At 40.6% G+C, this 19,816-nt stretch overlaps 1 pseudogene; it reads right to left on the reverse strand.

Moving 5' to 3' along the window:
• Positions 1-4,930: 4,930 nt before the first annotated feature.
• LOC136322353 (sorting nexin-11 pseudogene) lies at positions 4,931-6,155 on the reverse strand (annotated as a pseudogene).
• Positions 6,156-19,816: the final 13,661 nt, after the last annotated feature.

The following is a 19,816-nucleotide window of genomic DNA, read 5'->3' on the forward strand; positions in this document are numbered from 1 at the left end:
AAAAAAATGGGAAGAGGACATGAACAGACACTTCTCCCAGGAAGAGATACAAATGGCCAACAGATATATGAAAAGATGCTCAGCTTCATTAGTTATTAGAGAAATGCAAATCAAAACTACAATGAGATACCACCTCAACCCTGTTAGATTAGCTATTATCAACAAGATGGGTAATAGCAAATGTTGGAGAGGCTGTGGAGAAAAAGGAACCCTCATTCACTGTTGGTGGGACTGTAAAGTAGTACAACCATTATGGAGGAAAGTATGGTGGTTCCTCAAAAAACTGCAAATAGAACTACCTTATGACCCAGCAATCCCTCTACTGGGTATATACCCCAAAACCTCAGAAACATTGATACGTGAAAACACATGTAGCCCCATGTTCATTGCAGCACTGTTCACAGTGGCCAAGACATGGAAACAACCAAAAAGCCCTTCAGTAGAAGACTGGATAAAGAAGATGTGGCACATATACACTATGGAATACTACTCATCCATAAGAAATGATGACATCAGATCATTTACAGCAAAATGGTGGGATCTTGATAACATTATAAGGAGTGAAATAAGTAAATCAGAAAAAAACAAGAACTACATGATTCCATACATTGGTGGAACATAAAAATGAGACTAAGAGACATGGACAAGAGTGTGGTGGTTACCAGGGGTGGGGGGAGGGAGGACATGGGAGGGAAGGAGGGAGAGAGTTAGGGGGAGGGGGAGGGGCACAGAGAACTAGATAGAGGGTGGCGGAGGACAATCTGACTTTGGGCGAGGGGTACGCAACATAATTTAATGACAAAATAACCTAGACATGTTTTCTTTGAATATATGTACCCTGATTTATTAATGTCATCCCATTACCATTAATAAAAATTTATTTAAAAAAAAATAATAATATGTGCCTTTTTGCATAGTACAGTCTCCGTCACTTATCTCCTGCCAGCTCTTTCTCTTTCACCCACACCAGCAGAAGCTTCTCCATTTCTTCATGGATATTTGTCCTTAATTGGGACAGAACTGTAGTTCCTTTTGCTGGATTTGCACTTTTGATGGCATCCTTTTGTTTAAGGATGGTACAAATTGTAGATGTATTGCAGTCGTACAGCCTTGCCAGTTCAATCACTCATACACCATGCTCATGTTTCTCTATTATTCCTTGCTATACTTCTATCGACATCATTCTCTTCTTCTTCTCACCACTGTCTTTTACACTGACTTTCTTTGGTCCCATGATAGCACACAAAAAAAGTTAGTAAAAAATGCAGAAATGATGCAAGAACGAGTATAGCACATGAGATTCGACTTGATTCTGTGGGTAACATGTGAGAAAGAACGAGATGCTGATGTTGTACTGCCGATACTGAACTCGTGCACCAACGCGCCAACTAGCAGCAGCTTCCCAAATCACAACTCGTATCTTGGAATTTTGCTCGTATCTCAAACAAAAATATGGACCGAGCCGCAGCTTGTGTCTTAAAAAAAATTGTATGTTGGTCTGCTCATATCTCAAGGTACCACTGTATTTCTTCAAGTAGGTTCTCAATCCCTTGTTCTCTCTCTCCTTTTTCTGGTACCCCTATTTTGTGAATGTTGATACACTGGATATTGTCCCAGAGGTCCCTGAAACCAGTAGGTTCCTTTCTTTTCTTTGGGGGGGGGGGAGGGACAGACAGGAAAGAAAAGATAAGAAGCATTAACTCGTAGTTATGTCACCTTTGTTGTTCATTGCCTTCTCATATGTGCTTTGACCAGGTGGGGGGTAGCTCCAGCTGAGCCAGTGACCCCTTGTTCAAGCCAGCAACCATGGGGTCATACATATGACCCCATGCTCAAGCTGGCAACCCTAATCTCAAACTTGTGAGCCTGTACTCAAGCTGGCAACCTTGGGGTTTTAAACCTGAGTCCTCAGCATCCTAGGCTGATACTCTCTCCTCTGCGCCACCACCTGCTCAGGCTAAACCAGTGTTTCTCAATTGTCAGTCTGCATACTAGTCTGCCAGATTTTATGCCAGTTTGTTAAATCATTAATCACCTTGATGTTGTATGAGGATTATAGACCAAATGATGTTAGTCATGTTCACTTATATTCAGGGTGATTTCTGCCTTTGTGGTCCCTGAAATAATTATCCTGTTTTTACTGATCCTCAAATGTAAAAGGGTTAAAAATGATTGCCTTAAACTATCCTGGTTATTTAAAAATTCCTTTCTCCCTTTTTTTTTTCCTGTCCTAGTTAGGTGTATTCCATTACTTCGTCTTCCAGATCACTAATTGCATCTTCTTGTTCATCTAATCATCTGCTGATTCTTTCTAATCTATACTTCATTTCAATTATTGTAGTCTTCATTTCTGACTGTATTTTTTTTTTTTTTGGTTTCTGTTTGTAGTTGGTCTCACTCAGTTTACCTGTTTTTCTCTTAAATTCCTTGAGTATCCTAATAACCTGTGTTTTCAACTCTATATCTGGTAGATTGCTTGTCTCTATTTTATTAGTTCTTTTTCTGGAGTTTTGTTCTGTTCTTTCATCTGGAACATGCTAGTTTCCTCAATTTGGCTGCCTCCCTGTATTATTCTCTATGTATTAGGTTAATCTGCTATGTCTCCCAGCCTTGGCAGGGTGGCCTTATGTAGTTGGTGTGCTTTGGAACCTAGTGGTGCAGTTTTGTTGTTCACCTGAGCTGAGTGCTCCAGGAAGGCCTTTGTGTGGGCTGTGTGTGCCCTCCTGTTATAGTTGAGCCTTGATTGCTGTTGTCACTGGCTGGGATTGACCCTCAGGTTAATGAGAGCTGTCCGTGACTATAGCAGACAAGTTGTTGTGCTGGGGGCTGACCTCACAGTGTAGGAGTCACTTTAGTAGGGCTCCAGCGCCAGCCACATTTACCTTTTTAGGGTGTGTTGTGTCTTGTGTGTAGAGCTGGTTGGGTGGTACTCTGGTTTGGTCTGAATTTGGCCACTGGATGCCTTGGTTCTGAAGCCTCTTGGGAGAGGCTCCAGTGTAGAACAAGGATAATTGCCATTTGTGCCCAGTGGGTCACCTGGTGGGAGCTACAAGTGATCTGTAGTTGGTTGCCACTTGTGCTGGGCTTGGAGACTCTTGGAAGAAAGCATGATATTAATCAAGACTGGAAGGCACTTGTACCGATTTTGTGGTTGCTTATTTGAACTTACTTCTGAAGCCAACACTAGATGTAGCTTATGCCAGGTTTTGATCCACCTGGTGGAAGATGAAGGCAAGTTGAGAATGTTCACCAGTTTTGCTGGGTGTGAAGCCACTTAGCAAGAGGTAAACCAGACAATGCAGTGGGGCCTTGAACCTTGGGTGGCAACAAGAATGGAGGGGATGAAGAGAGTTATCTAAGCTATAAACCCTGATCCTGTTATGCTACCTTCTCCTTATCCTAACCCCAAGGTTTATATTTTAAAAAGTGACACTCTTACCATAACACTCTGGGCTTTGTCCCAAGAGAAAATCAGAAATAAGGCCTATGTAGGCCCTGGCTGGTTGGTTCAGTGGTAGAGCGTTGGCCCAGAGTGTGGATTTCCTGGGCTTGATTTCCGGTCAGGGCATACAGAAGAAGAAACCATCTGCTCCTCTATCTCTCCCTCTACCCCTAGCCTTTTTCTCTTCCCCACCCACAGCAATGGCTTGATTGATTCAAGTGCATTGGCCCCGGATGGTGGGGATGACCCCATGGAGCCTCTGCCTCTGGTGCTAATAATGGCTCAGTTGCGAGCATGGCGCCAGATGGGGGTTGCTGGGTGGATCTTGGTCAGGGCACATTTAGGAATCTATCTCCCCTCCTCTCACTTAGAATAGAAGGGGGGGATAAAAAAAGAAGTAAGGCCTATGTGGACCACCCAGCATTTTTTATTAGAGGCACTATATGAGCCATTCAATGAATTAACTCAAAGTCTTTCTTTTTTTTTTTTTTAAATAGTTGAATTTTATTTCAGGCCAAAACCCCTCAACTCTGAACTAAATGCCATGACAGTCCCACAGCACAGACTGGTCATAGAAGAGCCCAGGGATGGCCAGAGGAGGGACAGATGGACGCGTAGAGCCGCACCCGAGGCTAAGTGCCGAGCAATGCAGACACTGGCGGCTCCGTCTCCTACCAGGCTCGCTCTCTTGCTCTCGGTGGAGAGGAATTATGGCAGCAGGAGGGCAGAACGCCTCATTGTCTGAAGGCGTGTTGTTCCTCATCTCCATCCCTACAGAGTTCTCTCCAAAAAGAAACAAAGCCCTTGTGCCCCACTGGACTGGGCATACGGCTGCCTGCACCACAGCAGAGGGACACTGTAGTGACTGAAGTCAAACAGCTCCCCAGGGGCAGGGAGCTGTTTGTTACTAAGGGAGAAGAAAAGCATTCAAAAAAGAAAGGAGACCATTCCACCCCTGCAGAAAAGATGGTCCCGTCTCTGCTTTATAAGCGGAAGAGACAGTGACAGTCCAGGACAGCCTTGTCCAAAACAAAGCCCCCGGAGCTGTCTGCCTTTCCTCGGGCTGTGAACAACCATTTCTCTTTCATGGGTGGCCATGCCCTGTTTTGTGGGTCTCAGGCCCCACACAGCCATGCTGAGGTCTTGGGATATGCAGGAAGCCCCAGCGACAGGAGCCACAGCACCATTCATTCAGAGGGATTAGTGGAGACGCCAGGAGGTGGGGAAATAAACACCCGCCACCCTGTCCACGCAAGGAGGGAGACAAGAGGCCAGCCTCCCAGAAACAAGTGCTCAGGGCCTGCAGCAAAACGGAGCCAGTGGGAATACAACTACACAAGCATTTCTGTTGAGATAATATTCAATATGGCAGCTTAAAATCTGCCACTTAAGGGTCCCCAGAACCAGTCACCTAAGACAGTGTTCCTGGGCCCATTAACAAACGTCTAAAGAAACTCAGCTCTCAAGAGAGTAAACATTGGATTCTGTTCAAAACCAACAGCCCCTGGACCTTATGCTTAACTTACAAACATCTGCAGTGTTCATTCCTTGAAGGAAGCTTGAGGAGTAGTCATGACCAACCTCTGCAATCAATCTGAGCAGAGGCAACTGTAAAACACTAAGTAGCCCAACCTCCCAACACCTGCGCTGTACCCAATGCCACCCAGCCGCCTGCATCTCCTCGCCTGCATCTTCTCGGTCTGCCTCAGAGCAGAACCCAGAGCTCACTTTTCCAAAAACGGTTTCTAACTGACTAGGATCCAAAGGCACAGCATGGTCCCCTCCCCAGGACCTCCTCACAGGCTGGGGAGCAGAAGGTCCCTCATCAGATCTTGCAGAATCACAGCATGACGGTGAGGTAGCAGGTGGGAGAGGGAGGCTTTCCGAGGAAGGAGCCTCAGAGTCAACCACAGGAGCCCACACCTCAAAATGACCCTTTTCTTCCTCAGGAGGCGGCCATGGAGAACTCCTCCGACCCAATCTTGGGAAAAAGCAGCAACTCTTAGGCTGGTCTCCTTTAGCCAAGTGAGAAGAGCCCAGCCTCTCCTCCTGGACCCAGCCACAGTTTGACATCACATAGCGAAGAATGGCATCAGAAACGGTCATGTGGCTTTGGCCCTGGACACAGGCTTCTATCTCAGGCACTGAGAGCTGGCTTTGCAGGAAGAGGTGTAACTGGCTGTCTGATAGGAGTACAACACTCTGCAGGACCTTTTCAAGGAAGTGCTGCAGACCTTGTCGTCACTTCTCAATGAACTCATCGGAGCTGCCAAAGAAGGTTGACTTCCCAGGAACTTCAGGGACAGGCACTAAACCAGCATTTCTCTGTAGCTGCTTCCTCAGCCACACGAACTCACGGTAGCAGCGACGCACACAGGATGTCTGGGCAGTAAAGGCCTTGCTGTTGTGTTGGTATGGAGGAAGATCTTATAATCCACATAAGAATTCCAGGAGCCTTCATTCTGCACACGGGGGGTCCTGAACACGCGCGGTGATCACCTCCTCCTGTTCTTGGTTCGCCAACAACATCCTACACCAAAAGCCCATTGGAAGAAAACATCTTGAAATGAAAACTGACTTCAGCCAATATGCACTGCCAACAAATGATCCGGCTGGCTCCTCCTTGTGTTCTCAGCGAACCAGCTCTGCTCCGTTCTTTGATCCGTCTGTAATCTGCCATTCCTTCCATTTGCAAGGTTAGTCACAAAGGCGACCACAGTCTAGCGCAAGAGCCTCCTATATCCCTGCGAGCTGCACCCACTGACCACAGCGACACCGCCGGAGCCCCACCATATAGCCAGTCTCAGCTTCTCCTTCCGGGTGAGTGGCCGGCGCCCCAGTGCACGAAGGGAGACAGCTCCCGACACTCCAATCCCGGTTGCCCAGGGCTCCCCGCCTCTGCAGCCTCCAACTTTTAGCGGCTACCCCTATCCCGTTTCCCCCGAGGTGCGCGGGGCCTCATCCAGGCCCTGGCGGCAGTTGGGCTGTCCCACCTCTGGCTTCGGATGCTGGAGAGTGGACGCCGGTGAGGGCGAGCAAGGGGCTCTGACCTCAAAGTCTTTCTTAACAAACTTTTAACTCAAGGCCAGGGAGAATTTTCTACACAGGTACAAAAATGATTTCTATAACTTGACAGTGAGAGTATTTAAACCTGTTATGTATTCCTCTTTGCCTTATCTGCAGTAATCTCAGAGCTAAATGTTGTGTGTTGCTTTAGTTTTTCACTGACTAGTATTTTTTATAATTATTTTTAATTTTTTTTAGAGGGAGAAAAAAGGGAGATAAGGAACATCAACTTGTAGTTGCATCACTTTCATTGATTGCTTCTCATCCGTTCCATGATGGAGAGGGGGCACTGCTCAAGCCAAGCCAGTGACCTCTTGCTCAAGCCTCCAACCATGGGATTCAAGCCAGTGATCTTTGGGCTCAAGCCAGTGACCTTTGGGTCATGTTATGATCCTGTGCTTAAGCTACCAACCTCACACTCAAGCTGGTGAGCCTGTGCTCAAGCCGGATAAGCCCAAGTTCAAGCTGGCAACCTCTGTTTCAAACCTGAGACTCAAATGTCCTGGGTTGATTCTCTGTCCAATGCACCACCCTGGTCAGGCTATAAGTGTTTATAATACATTTGATTGATTGATTATAGAGAGAAAGGAAAAGGGAGAGAAACATTAATTTGTTGTTCCACTTATTTTTGCATTCATTGGTTGATTCTTGTATGTGCCCTAAGACTGAATCCTGCAACTTTGGCTTTATGGGATGATGCTCTAACCAACTGAGCTACCCAGCTAGAGTTTGACCAATATTTTTTTGATACTTTTTGTCTGTTTTCATGACTTCTTGCTAATTTTAAGTACATGCCCTAGTAAAATCAGACTGCCTGGATTCATATCCCCACTCCACTATTAACTTGTTGGATGGCCTTGAAAGGTTGTTTATACATTCTGAACCTCAGTGTTCTGTTATAAAATGGAGATATCAGGACCTATCCTGTAAGACTCTTGTGAGATCAATGAAATCATCTTGGTAACATAAAGGGCTTAGCACTTTGCATGCCACATTCAAAAGCCTAAAAAAAAGTTAGTTATTACTAATATTATTTGGGTTCAGTTGTCGTGTTCTTATGCTTTTAAGTTTCCTTAGATCTCCTGTAGAAATAGCTGTAATATAATTTTAACAATAAATACATACAATCTAATAATAAGTAAAGTTGAGTTCTGACCTTGGATCAAATTTTGAGATTTAGGTTTTTGGCAATTGGAATAGCAGAAATAAGTCAGAAATTTTACTGCACTTTAGAGGAAAAGTATGGCTATTCTGTGTCTGAGATATTTAACATTATGCAGTTTGATGGGGTACACAGTGTGTTTGTTGTTGGGAGGGGGGAGGTCATTCACTTTACAGGCAGGACAGGACCTCTCAAAAGCATCTTATTCCTGGGGATAGCCTAACCTTGGCATTCATTCATTTAGTAATAGTAACTGAGCATCAGTCCAGAAGCTGAGTTATCCTACTAAACTCAGAAAGTATCAGGCTCACAGCAGATGTATAGTCACTAAATTTACATTTGTCAATGGACATACATCCATAAGGGAGCTATTCCAGCAAGCATAAGCTAATGTCTTTTTCTATTTGGAAAGCAGATGTGAACTGGAAGACTATTTGGTGAGTATAAACTCAAAACAAGGAAAACACAGGAATTTGAGTGAGAAATATTACCTAGGCACCAAGAGAGTCCCATGAAATGCACCTGTCCTGTAAGAGAAAACACCCTTCTAGAGGCCAGTAGCTCTCAACCTCAAAACCCTGTGTGCCTCTCCCAGGAACAGTACAAGACACACACTAATGATATTTGCTCTCTGAACCTTACATTCCTTATTACTCCACCCAGTGTGCATCTAGATATATTACTTTTTCTTCTTAAGTCATACTCTAGTGGGCGTAAGACCTTTTCTGCAAGAGGACACAATGGAGGTGGTAGGCAGCATGGGAAGCAGCAGATGCTATCTGTCCACTGGGCGCTGGCAGCACCCAGCCAGCAGCTTTACAACGTGTGCCCCAGCCGGGTGAACTCAATTTCCATCTGGGGAAAAAAGCTGGAAGTCACAAGTCATCCCAGCCATTCCCTTAGGCTGCGTTATTCCAGGAAACAAAGTAGGGGAGGGAATACAGTCAGAGACAGGAAAGGTGAGTGTTAGGTCACTGCAGGAGGGACACACAAGGCCTGGTGAGGTTTATAAGTAGTTTATTTTTGTATCTGCAAAACAGATGGGCTGAGACTCTAGTACAGAGGTCCCCAAACTATGGCCTGCGGGCTGCATGCAGCCTCCACTGCAATTCCGGAAGGGGCACCTCTTTCATTGGTGGTCAGTGAGAGGAGCATAGTTCCCATTGAAATACTGGTCAGTTTGTTGATTTAAATTTACTTGTTCTTTATTTTAAATATTGTATTTGTTCCCTTTTTTTTTTTTTTTTTTTACTTTTAAAATAAGATATGTGCAGTGTGCATAGGGATTTGTTCATAGTTTTTTTTTTTTATAGTCCGGCCCTCCAACGGTCTGAGGGACAGTGAACTGGGCCCCTGTGTAAAAAGTTTGGGGAACCCTGCTCTAGTGGAATCAACAGAGAGAGGCAAGAAGGGGGTGTCTGATCGAGTGACTACACAGGCATTTGCTGATGTAGGGGCTAGACATGCTCAGATTAGCATATCCTGGTTTATGGCCTTGGTCACAGACTGTCTCCCTTTCCCAACCCTCAGGTCCCTCTGGAAGGCCTTGTCCCAAGGACACTTTCCAGAACCTTCCCAGGGTGGGGGGACTTGCTTAAGGAGAAGTTGAGGTTGGGTGAGGGGAATTGAAGTTTAAAGAGGCCTTGAGTTGAGTGACGTCAGAGAAATGGTGCCGTGAGGAGTGCGACTGACAAATCTCCCCAAAATTTCAACAAATTCATCAACCAGAGACAGAAAAATCTATCCTTGGAGTGTCCGGGAGTTCCACACACTGAATGCAAAGGTAGGATCGAGCAAAAAATTGACTAAATATATAATCAACCCTGAAGGAAATAAGTCAGACAAAAACACACTCTGCCTTCCTCACTAACCTGAGCAAAGGCTGCTTTCACTTGGAACTGAAAGTCAGGGAGCTAAGGGTGTGGAGGAAGCTAAGCTGTGGCACTGACGTTCGCTCAAGCCAAGGAAAGAGTGTGCCTGTGGTGAATCAGCCCCCACGAGCAAACGCCCGCATGCCACGAGCATCCCAACCGCCCATGTGCCATGAGCAACCTCCAGCACCATGGGCAGCAGCTGTCAGCGGTGCGCAGGGAGTGCACCAAAGCGAACTTCCCTAGGCCCAAGCTTCTCTGGGTGGGTGGGGCACCTTACCCAGCCATTTAAGCTAACAAGTAAGCATTGGGGGAGGGGTGCGCGGGCAGCTTGCAGTCCTTTCTGTAGCAGATGGTTGGATCCAATCGCTGAAATTAGCTTAACCCACAGTCTGCTCACCTCCCAACTGACCTATGTGGCTCTAATTGACAAGATCTCTCTCAGTTCAGCGATCCAAGAAAAGTCGCATGATACTTTTTAGTGCCTCTTGCTAAAGGGGTGGGGGCAACTTCTGATTGGCAGAGCTTTCATACTCAGGGATATACGCTAAAAAGAGGGACTTGGCAGATGTTAAGACCTCCTGTACTGCAGGCAGCGACTAGGGCATCTTCTTCGCAGCCAAAACAGGTTACAAAGTGTGGAAAGCCTGGGGAGAGTGCTCCCACAGAGTGCTAGTCATGCTGAACAGGCCTGGAGGCTCATAGAAAGTCACCTTGAAAGCAATTGGCTCCCAGCCCCTCCTGATTAAGCTGGCGGCTCTGACTGCCAGAGCCTTACCCAGAGCCCTGTGTTGACTGGGGATAGAGTGGGGATTTGTCAGCTCTTTGAGCCTCTTAATCCCCAGGCAGAGGCAGCGGCAGCCTCATAGCTGGATCATCAGGCTGCTAAATCAGGAAGGAGAGACTAGGAGAGAGGCTCTGGGAAAACGGACTCTCTCATTGTCAGAGCCTGCAAACGCTAACAAGCCTTGACTACCAGCGAGACTGAGCCTAATATATGACATTGCCGTAGAGCGGGGTTTCCCAACGTGGGGCCCACACCCCACAGGAGGGCAATTCGATAGTTAAGGGGGGCAATTTGAAAATGGACTCGACACGACTTTAACTCTTTCGCCCCAGGCCATTTAAATGCAATGCTAGATATTGGTGCCAAATTTAACAAAAAATGCAATTCTTAAATAATTGTGGTAAATAATTATTAAGTATAATTTCGTTTGATGAGACCAAAATATCAACTGAGTGATTGGCGTCAAGTAAACTTCGTCCTGGGTTCACCGCGGAGCGTGCCGTCTGCCGCGGGGAACCCCGGACGTTTTAAAAACTCACTAAACAACACAGTTATTCTCACCTAATTGGCCCATCGCAACTTCTGTAGTGTTTCACATCATTCAGTTGGTGTTAATTTGAAATAAGTGTCAGTCAAAACTGTTGTAAAAGCTCGTTGATTTAATAAATATACATATATATAGTATAGATATAATTGGTAAGTATTTGATTTTATTTTTATCAATATTAAACTCTTTATTAAGTACTTCTTGCATTGGGGCTAGAAAGCACTAATATTTTATAAATATTATTGGGGCTATAATAGTGCATGCACGACAATTTTAATTTTAGAAGTATAACTTTCCAGAAAATTTTGTCAAGTGGAAAAAATATAGATACCTTTTGATTTGCGATGGTAGTGTAGTAAATGTGTTATATACATTTAAATAAATATGAATTTTTAGTATACATTTACTCTGTCACATTGAATATATTTTAACACATATTTTAATATTAGTTTTTAATTGATTTTATTTTTATTTCTTATAGCCCATAGTAAAATGAGTGGTGCAAGCAAGAAAAAAACTCTTCAATATTCGGGGGAATATTTAAAATTTGGGTTCATACCCGCTGTTCACGATGAGCGGATTCCTTTTTGTCTTTAATGCCAGCAATGCTTGACCAACGAATCAATGAAACGAGGTCGTCTTGAGGCGCATTTGAAAGCGAAACATAGTGCTCATATTAATTCAGATTTGAGTTACTTTAAAACTTTAAAGAAAAATTTTGAAAAAAAACATTAAAGTCTCTATTTACTGCTCATACTTCAACTAATAATCGTGTTCTTGAGGCTAGTTATCAAATTTCTTTATTCATTGCTAAAACTGGAGAAAATCACACTATAGGAGAGAATTTAATAAAACCATCAATATCAGCATTTCTTAAAACGGTTCTTGAAAAAAATGACAAAGATGTAAAAGCTATGCCACTCAGTGACAATACTGTTAGCAGAAGAATAGACGAAATGAGTGAGGATATTGAAAAACAACTTATTGAAAAGCTGAAAACAAGAAAATTCTCCTTCCAAATGGATGAATCAACTTTGAGAGATAGTGAGGCAGTATTGATAACTTACGTAAGATATATTGATAAAGGACATTTTGCTGAAGAAATGTTGTTCTGTAAAAGATTAGAAAGCACCACTACCTCCAAAGAGATATATAATAAGCTAAAAAACTACTTAGATGTCAATGATATACCAATGAAAAATATAACATCTTGTGCTGCAGATGGTGCTCCCAATATGATGGGCAAGAAAAATGGCTGCTTAAAATTGATGAAAGATGCGAATCCAGAAATGATTCTTGTGCATTGTGTTATTCATAGGGAAAACTTGGTAGCTAAAAACATCTCGCCTGTTCTGAATGAAGTATTACATACAGTAATAAAGTGTGTTAATGCTATTAAAGCTAGTGCGAACTGTGAGCATCTTTTCAAGCTATTTTGTGAAGAACAAAATGAAGACCATGTGAGACTTTTACTTCATACTGAAGTAAGATGGCTATCTAAAGGAAACTGTTTGAAAAGATTTATGGAACTGTTTGATACTCTTAGTGATTTTTTAAGCGACAAACCTGAAATGAAGTATCTGGTAACAATAGATGGTAAAGCATTTGTGAGTTATTTAGCCGATATCTTTGAAAAACTAAATATATTAAATAAGCAACTTCAAGGAACAAATAAAACTTGTCAATGCAAAAGCAAAGATATTTGGTTTCATTACCAATATTGAGTTATGACAGAAACATATTAACAACAAAAACTTTAAACAGTTTCATTGGCTCCAAAAATGGGAAGTAACTGATACCGCTTTACTTGTTATTGTCAATCATTTGAATATTTTATCGGCTGATTTAAAGGAAAGATTTTCTGATTTAAAACAAATTGATTTCCCAACATGGATGATGCAGCCAATGTTAGTGAATTTGTCTGATATATCAAATATGCAGTATCAAGAAGAACTCGCAGAATTGCAAAATGATGAGTCAGTTAAAGCTTTATTTAATATCAAAGGAGCGATGGCATGGCTTTGTGAGGAAACAGAAATCAAATACCCAAATTCAACCAAATGTGCAAGAAAACTATTGCTACCATTTCCACCTTCATTTTTAGCTGAATGTGGATTTAGTGCTGTAAATGATTTACTGGTAAAAAAAAGAAATCGGCTGGATAGAACACAACGTGGAGACTTGAGACTAAAGCTAACCAAATTGGAACCTAATATAAAATCTCTGTGCAGCAAGCATCAAGCGCAAGGATCACACTAAATTAAAATAATAAATTAATATAGAAAAATCTGTATTAAAATTATTTGGAATTTAAATTTCTGTTTTTCATTATATGTTTTGAAATTTTACTTACTGTGTTTTGTTAACAATTTCATAGTGATTTCTTCCTAGAACCTATCATTTATGTTTATTAAGTGAACAAATCAATTTTTTAATGTTAAAAATTATGTATGTTACATAGGGGGGGACATAAAAATTTTAGAAAGGTTAAGGCGGGGCATGGCACAAAAAAGGTTGGGAAACACTGCCGTAGAGTCTCATCAACTGCAAATATCTACCTAAGCATGCTACAGGGGCAGAGACTGGGGCACAGAGTCACCAACCAGGAAGAGGGAGAGGAAAGAAAAAGGAAGAAGTTAACCTCTCAAAATCAAGAAAAATCCACAGACTTTATAACTTGTTCCACTATTTTTTTTATTTCTTTCATCTTCTTGCCTTTATTATTATTATTTCTATTTCCTCCACCTTGGTCCTTTTATTCTCTGCCCATCTTATTCTTTCCTCTTCTTGAACTACACTACCCATAAGGGTTACATTTTATTTCTTTTCTTCTTCCTTACTCTCCATGAGGGTTACACTCCAAAACCTTTAAATCTCTCTCTCTCCCTCTTTTTGTTTTTTTTCTTCTTTTCCTTTTTCCCTTTTTATTTCTCCCTCTCTATTAGTTTCTTCTTTTCTCCTTTTACCTTTCCTCTCATTCAATCCTCAATCACGAACAAATTATTTAATTTGGGACTCAAGTTTTTTTTGAGTGTGGCATTTTGGGTGCTTTTAACCTTGCTTTATAATTCATTAGCATTCCTCCCAACCCAGGATCTTCACAATATTTATTTTTTGCTCCACTTAATACCATAGTTTTTTTTTCCTTTTTCCTGTTTCCAACTTATCCCTCTCATTATATCTCTTGGTCGACCATCACTTACAAGCAAATCATTTTATATTTGACCCAAATTTTTTCCTTTTTTGCATTTTGTGAGTTCCTACTTCCTTTTTTCCCCTTGAACACTTCCCCCCAAATCAGGCCCTCTGTTATAGGCAGTTTTTGTTCCATTTAACATAATATAATTCACAGTTAATCATGATATTTTCCTAAGGAGGAAGGGAGAGGAGGGGAAGAGAAGAAAAAAAGGGGGGGGAATAATAAATTATTATTGGGATTTTTTATGTTTTTTTTTCCTCCAATTTTTTTTTTCATTTTTTTTTTACTTTTTATTCTTTATTAATTTTCATTAGTGCTATTAACAAGATCACCCTCAGATGCCATTAAGAAAAAGGTAATCGAATATAATGGATACAAAAGATAGAGAAGTAGCACAGATAGATATGGAAAAATCTATGGAGAAAAAATTTAATATATTGGAAACCTTGGAGCTAAATGACAGAGAATTTAAAATAGAAATCCTAAAAATACTCAGAGATATACAAGAAAACAGAGAAAGGCAATTTAGAGAGCTCAGAAAACAACTCAGCGAACACAAAGAATATATTACCAAGGAACTTGAAACTATAAAAACAAATCAAACAGAGATGAAAAACTCAATTTATGAACTGAAAAACGAGGTAACAAGCTTAGCTAATAGAACAAGCCAGATAGAAGGTAGGATTAGTGAAATAGAAGACAAGCAACTTGAGGCACAACAGAGAGAAGAAAAGAGAGACTCAAAAATTTAAAAAAATGAGAAAGCCCTACAGGAATTGTCTGACTCCATCAAAAAGAATAACATAAGAATAATAGGTATATCAGAGGGAGAAGAGAGAGAAAATGGAATGGAGAATATATTCAAACAAATAATAGACGAGAAATTCCCAAGCCTGTGGAAAGAATTAAAGCCTCAAATTCAAGAAGCAAACAGAATACTGAGTTTTCTTAACCACAACAAACCTACTCCAAGGCACATCATAATGAAAATGGCACAAACCAACGACAAAGAAAAAATTCTCAAGGCAGCCAGGGAAAAGAAGATTACAATATATAAAGGAAAGCCTATTAGATTATCATCAGATTTCTCAGCAGAAACTCTACAAACTAGAAGAGAGTAGACCCCAATATTTAAAGCCTTGAAAGAGAGGAACTTTCAGCCACGAATACTATACCCATCAAAGTAATCCTTCAAATATGACGGAGAAATAAAACATTCACAAATACAGAAAAGATGAAGGAATTTATCATCAGAAAACTCCCACTCCAGGAAATACTAAAGGGGGTTTTCCAACCAGATTCAAAGAACAAAACAAAACCTCAAGTAAAAGCTCCACCAAGAACACAATAAAACCAAACTTAAACTGTGACAACAAAAGCAAAAAAAAGGGGAGAGGATGGAGATTAACAGTAGCAAAGGACAATGAAGTACAGAAACACTCATAAGATAGGGTACTACAATGAATATGATAGGTACCCTTTCTATTACTTAATGGTAACCACCCTTGAAAAAACCACCACAAAAGCACATGACTTAAAAAAGGTAGCAACAGAGGAAAGAAGTATGGAATACAAACAAACAAAAACAAATTATAGAAAAACAAAAGAGAAGAATCAAACAAGATACAAAACTAACAGAAAGCAATTTATAAAATGGCAATGGGGAACACACAAGTGTCAATAATTACACTAAATATAAATGGATTAAACTCACCAATAAAAAGACGCAGAGTAGCAGAATAGACTGAAAAAGAAAATTCAACTGTATGCTGCCTACAGAAAACACATCTAAGCAACAAGGATAAAAACAAATTCAAAGTGAAAGGCTGAAAAACAATACTCCAAGCAAATAACATCCAAAAAAAAGCAAGTGTAGCAATACTTATATCTAATAATGCTGACTACAAGACAGAAAAAATACTCACAGACAAAAATGGTCATTTCATAATGATTAAGGGGATACTGAATCAAGAAGATAAAACAATCCTTAATATATATGCACCAAACCAAGGAGCACCAAAATATATAAGACAGCTACTTATTGACCTAAAAACAAAAACTGACAAAAATACAATCATACTTGGAGACCTCAATACACCACTGAGGGCTCTAGATCGTTCATCCAAACAGAAAATCAATAAGGATACATTGACCTTAAACGAAACACTAGAGCACCTGGATATGATAGACATCTATAGAACACTTCATCCCAAAGCGACATTTTTCTCTAGTGTACATAGAACATTCTCAAGAATTGATCATATGTTCGGCCACAAAAATAACATCAGCAAATTTAGAAAAATTGAAATTGTACCAAGCATATTTTCTGATCATAAAGCCTTGAAACTAGAATTCAACTGCAAGAAAGAGGGAAAAAAACCCACAAAAATGTGGAAACTAAACAACATACTTTTAAAAAATGAATGGGTCAAAGAAGAAATAAGCACAGAGATCAAAGATATATACAGACAAATGAAAATGACAATATGACATAACAGAATCTCTGGGATGCAGCAAAAGCAGTAATAAGAGGGAAGTTCATATCACTTCAGGCCTCTATGAACAAACAGAAGAGTGCCCAAGTGAACTGTTGGGAGCCGATCAACAACTGCTGGCTGACAAGGTCACAGCAGGAGAAGACCCCCATCTGCTGGCTGACAAGGTCACAGCAGAAGAAGACCCACAACTGCTGGCTGACAAGGTCACAGCAGAAGAAGATCAAAAACTGCTGATTGACAAAGTCACAGCAGAGAAGACCAATGGCTGCGGGTTGACGAAGTCACCCAAAAGAGAGACACAACGATACTTCCCCCTTTGACTTTTTGAATTAATCTGGCCTTATATCCCCCCTTTTCTGGGCGTGTGCTATTATTTATGGCACAGGGATAATAGTACCGTGCTTTCCCTGTAGATTCGTAGTGATTTCTTTGGAAATGAAACAGAGGGTGTGAGTTCCACAGAAAAGCCTGTGGGCCCCTTGAACTGGGCTCCTAAACATAAGAGGCTGGCTATGATATCCCTCGTAAAGGGTTAAGTCTGTAGGAGAATTCCTTCTTAATCATGTTAAAAAGAATAGATTGTGACTTGTGAATGGGTAGGAGGCAGTGGCTGTGCACAGAGCACCTTTCGGCCTTCACTTAATTTAACATTTTTCCTCCCTAGCCTTTTCATGTGATAGAGTAGAGAAACATTCCTTTCTTCCTGCTTATTTGATCTGCAGATAGTGGTACACTCTGAGAAGAATAGAGTTAGAACTTAACTAGTGTTTAAATATAATAAATAAGTAATATTTGACTAGACAATAGTATCTTAGGTAAGGTATAGTAGAATGGCCCATTGTGTGGCCTAGGATGAGAGTGTAGTCAGCAAGAAAAGAATGTTTTACTAAGAGAATTGTCTTTTGACTAAAGGCAATTGCTAGGCTTTCTCAATGAGATGTTCTCATGAGATTTATATGCTTTCCAAGATTTTTTGATAATGAGAGGAATGTAGAGGAATCCATAGAAGTAATAACAATTAATGTCTTCTGAAATTATGTTGCTACTAAGCTATCTTGCAAGTGCACTCTGTATATCTTTGGGTGAAAGCTATTCTTAATGTTATGTCAATTTCTTTATAGGCAAGCCTTTTAGAATCTTGTAAGAAAAAGTAGGACACTGCTTAAACTCAAAGCCATTTACCTGAGTAAGCGGTGGTCCATTGTTTTATTTATTTATTTATTTATTTATTTATTTTTTATTAAATAATTTTATTTTTTTAATGGGGTGACATCAATAAATCAGGATACATATATTCAAAGATAACAAGACCAGGGTATCTTGTCGTTCAATTATGATGCATACCCGTCACCCAAAGTCAGATTGTCCTCTGTCACCTTCTATCTTGTTTTCTTTGTGCCCCTCCCCCTCCCCCTTTCCCTCTCCCATTCCCCCCTCCCCCCCGTAACCACCACACTCTTATCAATGTCTCTTAGTTTCACTTTTATGTCCCACCTACGTATGGAATAATGCAGTTCCTGGTTTTTTCTGATTTACTTATTTCGCTTCGTATCATGTTATCTAGATCCCACCATTTTGCTGTAAATGTTCCGATGTCATCATTTCTTATGGCTGAGTAGTATTCCATAGTGTATATGTGCCACATCTTCTTTATCCAGTCATCTATTGACGGGCTTTTTGGTTGTTTCCATGTCCTGGCCACTGTGAACAATGCTGCAATAAACATGGGGCTGCATGTGTCTTTACATATCAATGTTTCTGAGTTTTTGGAGTATATACCCAGTAGAGGGATTGCTGGGTCATAAGGTAGTTCTATTTTCAGTTTTTTGAGGAACCACCATACTTTCTTCCATAATGGTTGTACTACTTTACATTCCCACCAACAGTGTATGAGGGTTCCTTTTTCTCCACAGCCTCTCCAACATTTGCTATTACCTGTCTTGCTAATAATAGCTAATCGAACAGGTGTGAGGTGGTATCTCATTGCTGTTTTGATTTGCATTTCTCTAATAGCTAAAGAAGATGAGCATCTTTTCATATATCTGTTGGCCATTTCTATTTCTTCCTGGGAGAAGTGTCTGTTCATATCCTCTTCCCATTTTTTTATTGGATTGTTTGTTTGTTTGTTGTTGAGTTTTATGAGTTCTTTGTATATTTTGGATATTAGGCCCTTATCTGAGCTGTTGTTTGAAAATATCATTTCCCATTTAGTTGGCTTTCTGTTTATTTTGTTATCAGTTTCTCTTGCTGAGCAAAAACTTCTTAGTCTGATGTAGTCCCATTCATTAATTTTTGCCTTCACTTCTCTTGCCATTGGAGTCAAATTCATAAAATGCTCTTTAAAACCCAGGTCCATGAGTTGAGTACCTATGTCTTCTTCTATGTACTTAATTGTTTCAGGTCTTATGTTTAGATCTTTGATCCATTTTGAGTTAATTTTAGTACAGGGGGACAAACTGTAGTCCAGTTTCATTCTTTTGCATGTGGCTTTCCAGTTTTCCCAGCACCATTTATTGAAGAGGCTTTCTTTTCTCCATTGTGTGTTGTTGGCCCCTTTATCAAAAATTATTTGACTATATATATGTGGTTTTATTTCTGGACTTTCTATTCTGTTCCATTGGTCTGAGTGTCTATTTTTCTGCCAATACCATGCTGTTTTGATTGTCGTGGCCCTATAACAGAGTTTGAAGTCAGGTATTGTAATGCCCCCAGCTTCAGTCTTTTTCTTTAGGATTGCTTTGGCTATTCGGGGTTTTTTATAGTTCCATATAAATCTGATGATTTTTTGCTCTATTTCTTTAAAAAACGTCATTGGAAGTTTGATTGGAATTGCATTGAATTTGTATATTGCTTTGGGTAATATACCATCTTGATTATATTTATTCTTCCTAGCCAAGAACAAGGTATATTCTTCCATCTCATTATATCTTTTTCAATTTCCCTTAACAATGGTTTATAGTTTTCATTATATAAGTCCTTTACATTCTTTGTTATGTTTATTCCTAAGTATTTTATTTTTTTTGTTGCAATCGTGAAGGGGATTATTCTTTTGAGTTCCTTCTCAGTTGTTTCATTGTTGGCATATAGAAAGGCTATTGACTTCTGAATGTTAATTTTGTATCCTGCGACCTTACTGTATTGGCTTATTGTTTCTAGTAGTCTTTTTGTGGATTCTTTGGGGTTTTCGATGTATAGGATCATATCATCTGCAAAAAGTGATACCTTTACTTCTTCTTTTCCGATA

Source organism: Saccopteryx bilineata, chromosome 2, assembly GCF_036850765.1.
Source record: "Saccopteryx bilineata isolate mSacBil1 chromosome 2, mSacBil1_pri_phased_curated, whole genome shotgun sequence".
NCBI classification, from domain to species: domain Eukaryota; kingdom Metazoa; phylum Chordata; class Mammalia; order Chiroptera; family Emballonuridae; genus Saccopteryx; species Saccopteryx bilineata.